The following is a 13,063-nucleotide window of genomic DNA, read 5'->3' as shown; positions in this document are numbered from 1 at the left end:
AATACAACAGAAATTGGCACCCGCTTGTTTAATCTCTTTAAAAGAACAATAAAAACAAATTTGCTTTTTCATTGTTGCGTTATTGATGTGAAGCATATCTAATTTTAATATTGGTACTTAAAGGTATATATTCATTATTCATTTGTACTTAGTGGTTTGCTTAATAATCTAATAAGTATGTTCAATTTTTAAACGGGCAAAGACTAACAGTTTATTAAATTCTGATCCAATACGATTGTTATGGATGTATGCAATTTACGTAGTATTTACACCTTTTCTTTCTCAATAAATGCATATGTCAATATGGATATTTATAAATTAAAAATAAATTTAAATTAAAAAAGAGATTTTATTACTAAAAAAGATACGTGACCTAGACCAATCCCTCCCTCATTTCCAAGTCCAAGATGAGTAGCAAGGTTATATTTGTTAAATTTATAAATGTTTTATGTTTATTATTGTCATTTTTGTTGCAGGTGAGTACAATTTCAAGACCATTGGACACAATTCAGTAAGTTGCCGTCAATCATTTATAATATTTCGTAGTTTTTATGATTAGTAATGCACTAATAGTAACGTTGGTAGTAGTTTGGTGATAGTTTGCAGAAGAGGAATCAAAACTGTCTGCGAGATTGGCAACGGTTCAATAAAGTTTGCTCGACGAGAATAGTTGAGAAATAAAGTGGAAAGTTGACGTAAATTTTGAGTTAGAGACTCTCGCAGTCACCTGGCGCCCATTGGACTTTACCCAGCAGTAAAGCGGTTAATGGCGAGTCTGTGGTATATTAATGGTTCCGCCTCCCACTACAACGCTTATACTGTGTGGCGAACACATTCAATAATTTATATTAACAGAACACGTAGAATATCTTTCGAGGTGTATTATTGACTAAATATAATAATAAATATACATTTACGTTCTTCTAGTAAATGTACAATGGTCGGAGGCTTATACTAATATGTCTTTAAAATATAAATCCGGCAAAAGACTTTTAATTAGAAAACGTTGCGTGAAGCTTTCTTTACTTACGCCATGAAATGTAATATTGAAGTTATAAATTATTATTTATAGTTCACCCTAACCAACATAAGGTATTACTTTAAATGCGTGTATCTGAAGTAACGAATACTGTGAGTCTGTGTAGTGTGTAACATGGCTGACACTACCTACAGGTATCGCGAGATAACCAGATCAAGCAACGTCAAGCGTGGCTGCTGCTTGGATGGGTGACCGCTATGCGATCCTTGCAAGGAGCCCGTCTGTACGGCCATTTGTGGTGGTTCGGAAATCACCTTTAAGCGTTGGTCCCCAGGTTAAGTGTTAGAGGGCTCCTTAGCACTCACTTCGCCTGGTAAAATAAAGACACTACTTTAGTTCACTACCTCAGTTAGTCCTATTTTTATCGTATTTTTGAGCAAAAGCAAGTTAATATCAAACTCTTGACATATGTAACCACACGAACATCGTTCATAGGTTTATTGCAAGTTCATGGTGGGCTAAAACCAGTGGAGTACTTTCACCGTGGTGAGGTGGGGGGAGGTTGGTTAGGGGATACTACATTCTCTCGTATGTTTCATTTCGCAGATGATTGATGCTGTGGTGAATCAATAGTATTTTGATCTTCTTCCTTAACGACAAAGAGGAAGAAACTATTTTTCATCACTCCACGTATTTCATGCATTATAATAGAAATAGGAAAATTTTATTTAGGCCTAAATAAAAACGGTTAAATATAACATTTTTAATTGTTTGCTGTTGTAAAAGTGTTAAAATAACATGTTTTAATGGTTTGTGAGATAAGAAAAGAACCATTTAATAATATAATTTAAGAACATATTTTCTAACAAAAAGTATTTTGGAAATACATGTTTTATAAACACATGTCATGCCCTCCATTCATCTTTAATATACACACTTAAACATTCATATCCTTTATTGAACAGTTTTTCAATGAGTACAATTTATGATGACAATTTCTCAATTTCTGCTGTAAAATATCGATTACGCTTTGATTATAATTTTTTTCGCAAACATTAATGTGGTACATGCGTTTTACTTTTGGGTTAGTTAAAAAATGAATTTTTAGTTCCAGCTCTAGTCGTGCCCTTCTCTGCATGCAGGAAACAAGAATAAACTGTTCTATATCCCCGCAAAGATTGTAGGTATCCAAACTAATACTTTTGTCTTATTTTGCCAACATCACCTATCCAAAAGACATTTATAAATTTATGAAGTTGTCAAAAACTTGTTTTACATTTGTCCTGTCTTCATAGAAGGTTCTTCATTAAGAGGTTAAGACTAATTAAAAAAAATCAATCTAGCCGGAAATTGATCGCATCCTCATAAAGTTGCTAAAAGGAATCATTAGACTGTAATCATGATTCAACACGTTTGAGAATTTTTTGACATCATATCACTTACTCGTTTTAATAATTTACTAGACGTATATTCTGAGCCGATCTTAATTGAGTCATACAACGTATAAGCTGATCATAAAATCTTATGATTCAAAGTAGTCTGTACTACAAACACTGCTGAAATTTAACTTTTCTCTTAACACAAAAGTGAAAAATGTCCATATCAGTATCAGAATACTGTGTAATCAGTCCGTTCATAACTTTCCAATACGCTCTGAAAAGACTGGATTTAGATTAATATATCTGAGCTAGAGCGATAAGTGAGGTCGAGTTAGCAACGGTCACATTAAAAGTGAGGTCGGCATGTGACAATACGTGGTTGCGCTGATAGTAGCGGGTAGCGGTGCTGACTTGCATGCTGATCACTTCATTTGGCCGTGCTGAGCCCGTAGCATAACCGCTGCACTGTTGTACTTTCACGTGTCGGAATTGGTCAAACAAATCTTAATATTTGTTTGATTTCCAATAGAAACTACATCAGCAGACAATAATAGAATAATAATAGCAGTGTTGGTGTCAGACACAATCGTTAGCTTCTAATGGATCTGCCACGACCAGGGTCGAGTGATAAGCCGCACTTAGGCAGATGGCACTCGGAGTCTAAGCCGTGCGATAACTTAAATTGGTATCGAAAGTGGTCTTCGGCTCCTGTCTCACCCACTTATCTTCCTTTGGAATGAGCACTTTAGTTGTACAACACCTAGTAAGAACTTTCGTCGTACGTTTGTTTTCTAACATGTGATATATCTTTCATCCAATGAAGTTTTGTACTTCACTCACAGATATGTCATCTGTTTGTAGCTGCTAACGGTTGTATTCAATGATCTTGTTATTTGCATTCGGACACTCTGGACATCCTATATGTACGCGATAACAAACCAAAATGCTAGATATTGGAACGAGAGGAAAATTGATTTTCTTGTTTGAAGTTTATTTTTGACGATGGAAGGACTGTGAAGGAAATAGGATTTTTCCGGACATTTGCCATCGTTCAGTGAAACAAAAAATCAGTAACACTACGTTTCGAGATCTGCAATCTGATCTCTCCTTCAGGTAAAAGAGATTTAAATGAACAAATCATACCAAAGCGTTGTGACTTTGTTCACTAGGACAGTCAAAAAACTTTACTTCACTTAACCGTACAAGGTTTTCTGCATGGTTTCCGAAGTGATAGTATATCCTTAATGGATAAAGGTGGAGAGATTGCGGCCACCTCCTACTGAGATACCATGTTAGAGCTTCCACAAAGCGTGCAGTATCTCAGCCAAACGGCCTTGGAAGAAAAGAGGCTCTATTCCAGCTCTTCTTTTGAGGCACGTTTTAACCTATACTAAGGGAGTCCAATCCACTCCAATAATCATCCCTCATCCCCTGCAGTAAACTAGATCCACCGATCAAGTTATCCTTAACTCCAATGTATCGACATTTAGTTAGTGGTGTGATACTTCTGGTCATCCTTTGGGTTGACCATATAACATAAGTTTTGCTGCAACCAGTGTAAGTTCTACTGGGAGATATAAACCAGCTAAAAATGTACACTGGAGCGAAAATATATCTCAAGATCAAAGCGGTGACTACTGTTCCATGGCGTCTTTGTAGGAGGCGGCTGCAACACTCTCTACCTATTCTGCGTATCCTATTACTTGAGAAGTGTCGCAAAATAGCTTCTTTCTAAGTTTACTTTAGGTTCATGAAGATGTCAAGCTTCTTGCGGTAAAGAATGGGATATGGTGCTCTGATCGCGGAAATCTCTAGCTTGGCATACAAATACAGGCAGGTTTGGGTTTGGGATGCCAAAACACAACTTATATTTTAAGGTGGGGAGAGGGTGATAGATGGACCTCTTTTGTTCGGAAATTTAGGTTAGAGGAGATACACGATGTCTCAAAAATATAGATCAAATATTCGACAATCGGTGAAAGGATTAACCAGAAAATGTATTAAAGTAAATAACAGTCTCTTTTATCGTTATATGTTTTTATCACTAATCAATAAACCACATAATTTTGTCCCTATATTGGGAGCGAAGCCGTTCACCGTTTCTTCGCCTTAAGGTTGAACATTTATCGTGGTACATAAAAGTAATCCTACCTTTTGAACCTAAGCTCTATAAAACATTTATGATCTACTACTAAAGTTTTAAGTCTGCTACTTAAATTCTGACTGATATTGCTGCTCTGATGTTCGTTCATTATCACTAAATCTTTTTTGGAATTTAGCGCTAACATTGCACTGTGTATTATTTATTATATTCAGTGTCGATTCAGTTTATTATTTGGAATGTTATAACGGAATTTGGAAATAAGATTGCACGTATGTTCCTTACGTCACGGACTCTAGGTGACAGCGATTCTATCTTTTTGTTGTCTTGGAGTGTGTTCCTGAATTCCTTTGCATACCTACTTTTCAATATTTTTTTTTTTTTTTTTCGCAAAAAGAATCACCGATTTGTTGGAAACATGCAATGAATTTAAGGACTTTCTTACACGACATCTTGCAACAATCACGATTTATCGATTACAATCAGCCGTACACACCGGGGCATGAGTTGCACTGCATGTATTGTCATCGTGCACTCGCTAACGCCGGGCAATGATGAGCGACTGTGACGCTGTCTGGCGGCCGCCCCCCACACTAACCCCACCCTTGCCGTGTCAGCCCCCCTCACACACACAGCTGGCAGAGGCAGTGTCACGGTAACTGTGGAGAGGAGAGGATCTCGTCGCCTTCCATCTTCCTGTCCGCTCGCGAGTGTCAGTGCGTGCCATCATCGTCCTCCCTGGAGTGTTATGTTCCCGCTACCCCCCTCCCCCTTCACTGATTTCTCATCCGCTGAAGAGTCATTAATTTCAGACTCGAGATTTTAATATGCTATTTACTTCCCATGACGTTACAGTACGTTTTAAAAGTTGCTTGTGAGAAAGAAAAAAGACGCATGGTTTACATGGTAAGGGATTTTTCAATTTTAATTTTTCTTGTATTTTTTAAAAGAATACCCTTCTCGTTTTCTTTTCTTAGAGTTCAAGTAAGACAAAGTAATAAATGGTCTAACAATAGTACGTATCCACACATTAATTAAAATTCTTAACCCAATATTTATCTTTTTAAAATATAAAATTTGAAACAATTTAATCATTTATTTTATTACGTTACCTTTAAAAGATATAACAATTTTGATATCCTCATGAGTAATAAATTATATATTTGTATAGCGTTATTACAATGTAAGAATAAGAGTGTTACTAACAAAAACAATTTTGTTCACAAATGTAAATTATAGTTTGCGTAAATTGCATCGCATCTTAATAAACATTTATTGAAACGAAAAATGTCTCAAAGGGTCATCTTGTGATTGTGATATATTATTTACAATTAAGGTAAATTTCTTTAATTTAGCTACTTAACACTATTTGTCAAAATTTCAACTTAAATAAAGTAAAGTGCAACGACAATTTATATTCGTTTGAAACTGAAAAAGCATATAATTAAAAATAGATTAATTTTATTGCTCCTAATAGCTATTGTTACAAATAATGTTTTAACGAAAGTAGTAACCAAGACTGAGCATTTCAGTGTTGGAGATTGATGCCGAGGTGTTATAAACAACATAACTGAGAATTCTGTTGCCTGGAAATTGGAAACAACACGTATTCAGTTACAGTTAATATCGGCAACTGTGCAGTCTGGCCACACCACAGCGATCCGATACTCCTAACAGTTCCTATTTAATTAGTCGATCGATTCTTTAAAAGAATTTCAAACCACAGTGCGTTTAAATCCTGGGGCATTTACAATATGTGTCCATAATTTAATATAAACCACTGCAAAACTGTGTCATTGGTTTTACTCGTATATAATTAAACACGCTTGTCTCACAATTATTGTCAAAATGTCAATATATTCGGCTTTAAAATCCTCATTTGTGTGCTAAACCTCAGTTATTGTTTCTCATGAACGTCTGAAATGTTAACACATATTTAAGTTTTATGTTTGACTTTTTATGGCTCCCATTTTCATAATTATCCAGAAACGAACAATAACGCTTCATACGTAAAAGTTTATTACTTTGATCAAATAACTTGCTGTGTGAAATGACTATAAAAAATGATAATATAATGATTATAAAACCTCTTATATCTTTCATATCTTTGCTTATGATGTTTATATTAATGTTTCATCACATTTAACGATAATCCAGCCACTAATATTGTTTCTGTTTATGAATTCCTAATAACAATTTTATTTATCTCTATATTTAATAATATATATTGATATTACAATTTGTTGTATATTTATATTTTAAGTTTATATTATAGTGTCCTATAGTGCTAATTACATATCATTAATTGTAAAGTCCACTAGGTATACCAGAAGGTTCCAAATGAAAATGCAAACAAAGTGCCATGTAATACAAGAGAAATCAGAATATATAATCAACTTAGAATTGTAATATCAATAGAACTTATTAGAGATGTAACCTCGAAAAGTGTTTGATATAAATATACAATAATAATACAATTAATAAAACTGAAGTAACTATTAATCAATGTTAAATTACATTAATTTGTTACACGCTTTTTATGTGAATTTCCAGATTTGCATAAATAAAATTAAAATAATGATGATAATTAAATTTATTATTGAAAAGTAAGGAATCGTTCTGGCTGAAATTCTCTCTCGAAATTGGATCGGTTACGTCACTAATGGCGCTCTTTGTTGAACCCGTGATAATACTATAAACCTTTTAAACTTATCTTTGCACACCGGTAGGTTATTGGGGCAGTTTTTAGCTTGAATGTTTATTCAATAATCGTTTTACTCAATATGGTTTATTCTGTTTTATAGCGGCATGAGCATTTTTAATTTCTATCACGTAAATGTTAGTTGACTAGCATGTTTTACATGAGTGTATTCCGTATTTTAAAACGCTAAGCTGTTATTTTAGAAAGTATTAGGTAATGCTTATGTTACGGAATAAGATAACACGGCTAAAGGTAGGGGTTACATGAGACGTTTTATCAGAAAACGACAACAGCCTTCTAAATATCACTAATTTGTTTCTCCAATTATCGACACTGTGCGGGAAATATTTCTCTTAATTCTGAATTAAACGGCAAAGAGCACAGAGAAGGAAGTTTCCTAAACACAAACGCGCTCACAGGCTCGGGCCGCAGTGAATGGCCCTCTCTGCTTCTGTTATTGAAAACCGCCAACCGCCGGCGTCTGTGATTTCAGCGATTACTGCCCCCTCCCCTCCATCCCTGCATCCCTTCACGCACACATCGCCGCCGGTTGAAGGGCTAATACCGGGGCGGGTTACCATCGGTCTCCCTCATCCGCTACTCGATCCCACACACGCCGCTGGCACTGGTGGAAAATTTACAAAATTTTTAAAATGACTGTATTGCAGTAAAGCGTCAATAATTCGGATCAATTAGGACCTGACCCCGTCCGGATTTTTTAAATGTCCCCATTTTCGAAATGAACCAAAAAAGAGGTAATGAAAAAGAACTAATGAAACGTTAGGTGCACATCGTGCAAAAACCCCTATGTTGTTTACGTGGTGGGGATAATTAAAATTATTCATTACTTTATTTAATAAAAGCTTTAAATGTTTAACTTACAGAAAAAATACAGTAGTCATATTTTTTGTAAAGTACATGTATATAAAACTAAAATACTCTACCTAATGTAAAACTGTGATTGATTAATAACTTCAATTACGAAATATTTGAAAATTTTTAAAAGTCTGTACGTCTATAATCAAAATATTTTCGCCAGAACTGAATCCGGATTATGGACGGTCCGGATTTTTGACGTCTGAATTTTTGAAGTTCTACTGTAATTCCATAATAATAATAATCCAGCGCATTTTAAATTACTCTTGTATATGAAGGAAGTGTATTTTTGTAGATACGAGCCAAGTAAACCCTTAACTTTCCTAAAGGAGGATGCTGACTGGACGGTTTAACGGTTTAAAAAGTGGGGCTTATAAAACAATACAGTATAACTCTTACCTAATAAGTAAAATCACATATTTACTTGTTAAGATTTAGGAAACTAAAGAACGTGAAGGGAACACTAAAAAGAGGGGAACCGTTTTTTTTACCTCTACCAGTTACAATCCCCCCCCCTTCCATTCGTTTGTTTAATGTACTTAGTGCGATGATAATTCGAAGTGAAATTTACTTTTAGTTTAAACACCAACAAGGTTCTTTAAAGATACGGGATTGATAGTCCAGGAAATAGATCCAATTTACATTGTATAAGCACCCAACCTGTTTTTCGTGTAATCGATTGAGGAATTTCTCTTAGGAACAAATCGATTGTCAGACGCCCAACTGTTGGTGGATAACGAAATATTTAAAAATGAAACGATTATTTTTTTCATGAATACAATTTGTGTTTTTCTTAGCTGTGTACGCTTAAAAGCACCCTTCAAACACGTATAAAAAATGTAAATCACTTAAAGCTAAGCATAGAACGACGTTTTTCTAATTAGTTATATAACGAATTTCTATTTGTCATTCATGTACATGAAACTGAGAAAAATAAGATCTGATCAAAGTATCCTTTGCTATTTTAACCCGCCCACTGCGATCTGCACCAAAACGCTCTATCGGACGATCAATGCCTGTCTTAGGAGAAATTCCTGTATCGATTACAAGAAAGCCCAAGTTGTGTGCTTATACATAGTAATTGTGTCTCAGCTCCTAGACTGTAGCTTTCCATTGATCGACACGTGTAGGTCATTCATCAGACGCTGTGAAAATTCGTTACGAAATGTTTACTATTAATGAAGCGTATACATTTGATCAACGTTTGATGATTGTGGAACGAAGTATGAATCTGTTAATTAAATATAATGCAACTCCAAAACTGAAGGGACCGATCCTGAGGGACGATTAAAACGATGAATCAGTTAAAATCCATTCAACATCAGTTTCGCTTCGTTAGAGTTCAGGTCGAGCGGATATTTATTCTAGTAATCCCCCAGATGAAGGTCTGGCCCGGTTAGTCAAGACCCTCCCCCGGCCCATCCCATACACCTTCCCCTTTTAGGGGTTTCGATGACAAGTTAGTGTGCAGTATCAGGGTTTACAATCCTTATGTAGTGATTCAAGCTCAAGTTCAGAAATCTTGATTCAGGAAATCATTGAATAAATGCAAAACATACACATTTCGTGCAGAAAATTCAGATAACTAATATATGCAGTTTTTTAACACTCCCAATGCACTTTTTAGGTGCGTGCGGGAAATAAGTTGGCATAAATTTATAATTATAATGACATAATTAAACCTGGCAGTATCAGTTCATTTCAGTTGGTTAGTTTAGATTTATTACCAATACTAACAAATATGGACATTACAACTATACGACAATATATAAATAAATAACTAAAACAATAACAATATAAATATAAACAAAGAAAGGACTACAAAGAAATAACACTAAAATATATTTTAAATCCCTTTAGAAACGTGCAGTGATAATACTTAGTAAAAACTTTGTTGTCATATCCTATGTTCCGTTGTCTTGACAGCCTCTTCCCTAATTTAAAGTGACTGATTACATTTTTCTTCGTAATTACAAATTAGTAGTGATCAAATTTGAACCTGTAATTTCGAATGATTTATAATCCGAAACGTTACAAATTACCGCTCAGTGTCGAAAAAAAGTTTAAAAAAGTACACTCAATACACTGAAGAATTTCAAGTTTGTAAAGTAAAAGTAAAGTAAAGATGTCTTATTTTACCAGGCGTATTTAGGGCTAAGAAGCCCTCTCTAACACCAACGGCTTAAATGTGACTTCCGAACCACCACCAATGGCCGGGCAGGCGGACTTCTTGCAAGGACAGGATCGCTCAGCGGTCACCCATCCAAGCAGCAGCCACGCTCGACCGATACCCGATTATAACCGTATTGAGTTGCAAAAGTAGTCGAGCGTTTTTAATTCTTCGTTTCGATATACTTATATATACAACTTATAAGTATATTATATACATTCATCTTGTAAATAGGGTTTGTATTATAGAGAGAAACAGGAAGTAGTTTACTACAGGCTGACAGAAAGATGTAAATTCCCAAAATTGTCATATAAATTATTATAGTTGCTAATTTGTGTTCGGTTAATCCTGCCAACATTGACAAATGAATTAATTATAATTAGATAGAGCTCTTTATTTCAGTCTGTTTTATAATATTGGTAGTTTCCATAGATGATGTCATTTAATATTACTTGTTTTTAAGCATGCTTAAAAAGCATGTTGAAGTTTTGAAGCGCATTTTTAGATTCTTGAATACAGGTTTGTGTTTGTTGTGTGATATTTGTTCCATAAAGTACTTCTTTCCCTGGATTAAAACGTGTTTTCGAAAAGTGAGAAAGTTTTTGTGCCGTTCAGTATGTTCAGATGTTAGTTTCATTGTATTATGACGTAGCACTTTGTTGGTTTTAATTTTTTAGTTTTTTGTACGATGATTGTCGTGTTTCCGAGCATGTGCGCATATCCTTGTGAAATGTCAACGTTATTGAATTTCGCAACTGGGAACAATCAAGTTACTCGTATGTTAACCCTAGGGATCTCACCGTTAAGTAACAGGTAGTAAGTATAAAGTATATTCAAGTATATTCGGTTATTTTTGGAAATAACCGAATTTACGTATCACATATTGATACATGATTGTTCGGTAAACTACTTATTCACACAAAAACATTTATAGTCTACAAAAATTTGATTTGGTTAAATACACCTTAAACATATACTATTTGAATATACCTTGGATAATACCTAACAGTGTGCAAATGGGTATTTATACTAATTTTCGTAGATATATCCTATGTAGATAAAAGGAAAGCGTTTGTGATTGTTGATATATACTATATAAATAAACGCAACGCACCGGCATGAATTGAGAACACAATAAACTTGCTGGAGATATATTTCAGAATATTACTCTTTTTTGTTACAAAGTAAATATTTGTTAATACATTTTTAATGTGGTTTTTTCGTCTGTCGCGATCAAAATTGCCTACGAAGAAGGTTTTTTTTGTCGTTGAAAAGTTGTATTTGTCATCCAGTTCGTACTGTAATAGGCTTTGTAAACAACTTATGTCTAAGGTATTTAGGGAAAAACCTACTGGAGAATTATGTTACTGTTGTAATAGAACTAAATTATACAATATTAAATGCCTTCCGAGTAATAAATCAACAACTATTGTTCCCGTATGCCTCAGATTGTCGTGGAACGCTGATCTCGTCATAGTTCTATCGTCCAATTTCACGCATCGTTTCACAATTTCCCGCGCCCGCGCCCGCCCTCCGACCTCCCTTCCCTTCCTGTTCCTACGAACATATCGTTCCTCGCAAACTATTAGTGTAAATTTTTGCTCATTCTCTGCCCTTTAATGTATTAAAATATGTTTTCTCTTAGCTAAAACAATCCGAACAATAATACAAAAATAAGTATGTTAAACCAATTTTTTTTAATGGGGCATTTTTTAGATTTACAGTGTTAACCATATTTTCTGGTTCACATCGCGTCAACGCACTGGGCGGTTACGCGGTTATGACCTTCTGAATTTCGGTTTCGCTTTGGAGCCTTTTTTTGGTATACGTATGTTAAAATTCATTGATGATGGTTCCACACAGTAAGGTCAAAATATTTCAACATATGTTAAAATTCGTTGATGATGGTTCCACACAGCAAGGTCAAAATATTTCAACATAGGTACTTTAAAATTCGTTGATGATGGTTCCACATAGCAAGGTCAAAATATTTCAACATATGTTAAAATTCGTTGATGATGGTTCCACACAGCAAGGTCAAAGTATTTCAACATATGTTAAAATTCGTTGATGATGGTTCCACACAGCAAGGTCAAAATATTTCAACATATGTTAAAATTCGTTGATGATGGTTCCACACAGCAAGGTCAAAGTATTTCAACATATGTTAAAATTCGTTGATGATGGTTCCACACAGCAAGGTCAAAATATTTCAACATATGTTAAAATTCGTTGATGATGGTTCCACACAGCAAGGTCAAAGTATTTCAAGATTATAATTCTGTATAAAACTCGCAACGATACCGGGCCGCGGAAGTCGTAACTAAATCGATGAGTATTACCAAGTCTGAAAGGCAGTCATGTACATATATGTGTGTTTGTTTTAGTCCTTTGAATATTTCTGAGGTTACTCTTTATAGAATCGTAGCTCATTTTGCGCGATACATCGCTGAGCATCAGTGAGGAAATATGATGGGCCAGAATGTAAATATGCAATAGCCAGAATGTAATAGTATGTCAAATTTAGCTATCAGAATCATATACAATCTATAGATAATAACTGTTTACGTTCAAGTGAACTAAAACAGGAGGTCATTTACTCGACCTCTGTACCTAACGTGATTGACCCTTAGTTAACAAAAATAGCTTTAATAAAATTCTTTGATGACTGGATGTCCTGATTTTGTCCAGTTTTTATGATATAATTCGCGCTCTTAGCTGTCATTGTAATTACCTACTGAATTCAACATGTAATAAAAGTGTACGAATCGTTTTTTCTAATGATATGATGTGCATAAATATTGTCCATAATCATATACGTGGGAACTAATGTTTCCCACTATTAGCTTTCTCCACT

The 13,063-nt window shown here is 34.7% G+C and overlaps 1 protein-coding gene across 6 annotated transcripts in view; it reads left to right on the top strand.

Moving 5' to 3' along the window:
* Positions 1-13,063, top strand: part of LOC124356737 (apoptosis-stimulating of p53 protein 1) — an 879,319-nt gene that overhangs the window by 716,246 nt on the left and 150,010 nt on the right. The window contains exon 1 of one of the 6 annotated variants that reach the window (XM_046807919.1): positions 5,100-5,365. The exons of the other annotated variants lie outside the window; for them this stretch is intronic. The gene's annotated coding sequence lies outside the window, so the exon portion shown is untranslated. Of the gene's footprint in view, positions 1-5,099; positions 5,366-13,063 lie in introns of those variants that run through there. 6 annotated transcript variants of the gene reach the window in all.

This window comes from Homalodisca vitripennis, chromosome 3, assembly GCF_021130785.1.
Source record: "Homalodisca vitripennis isolate AUS2020 chromosome 3, UT_GWSS_2.1, whole genome shotgun sequence".
Classification (NCBI taxonomy): Eukaryota; Metazoa; Arthropoda; class Insecta; order Hemiptera; family Cicadellidae; genus Homalodisca; species Homalodisca vitripennis.
This window is presented reverse-complemented; position numbering and strand designations above follow the sequence as displayed.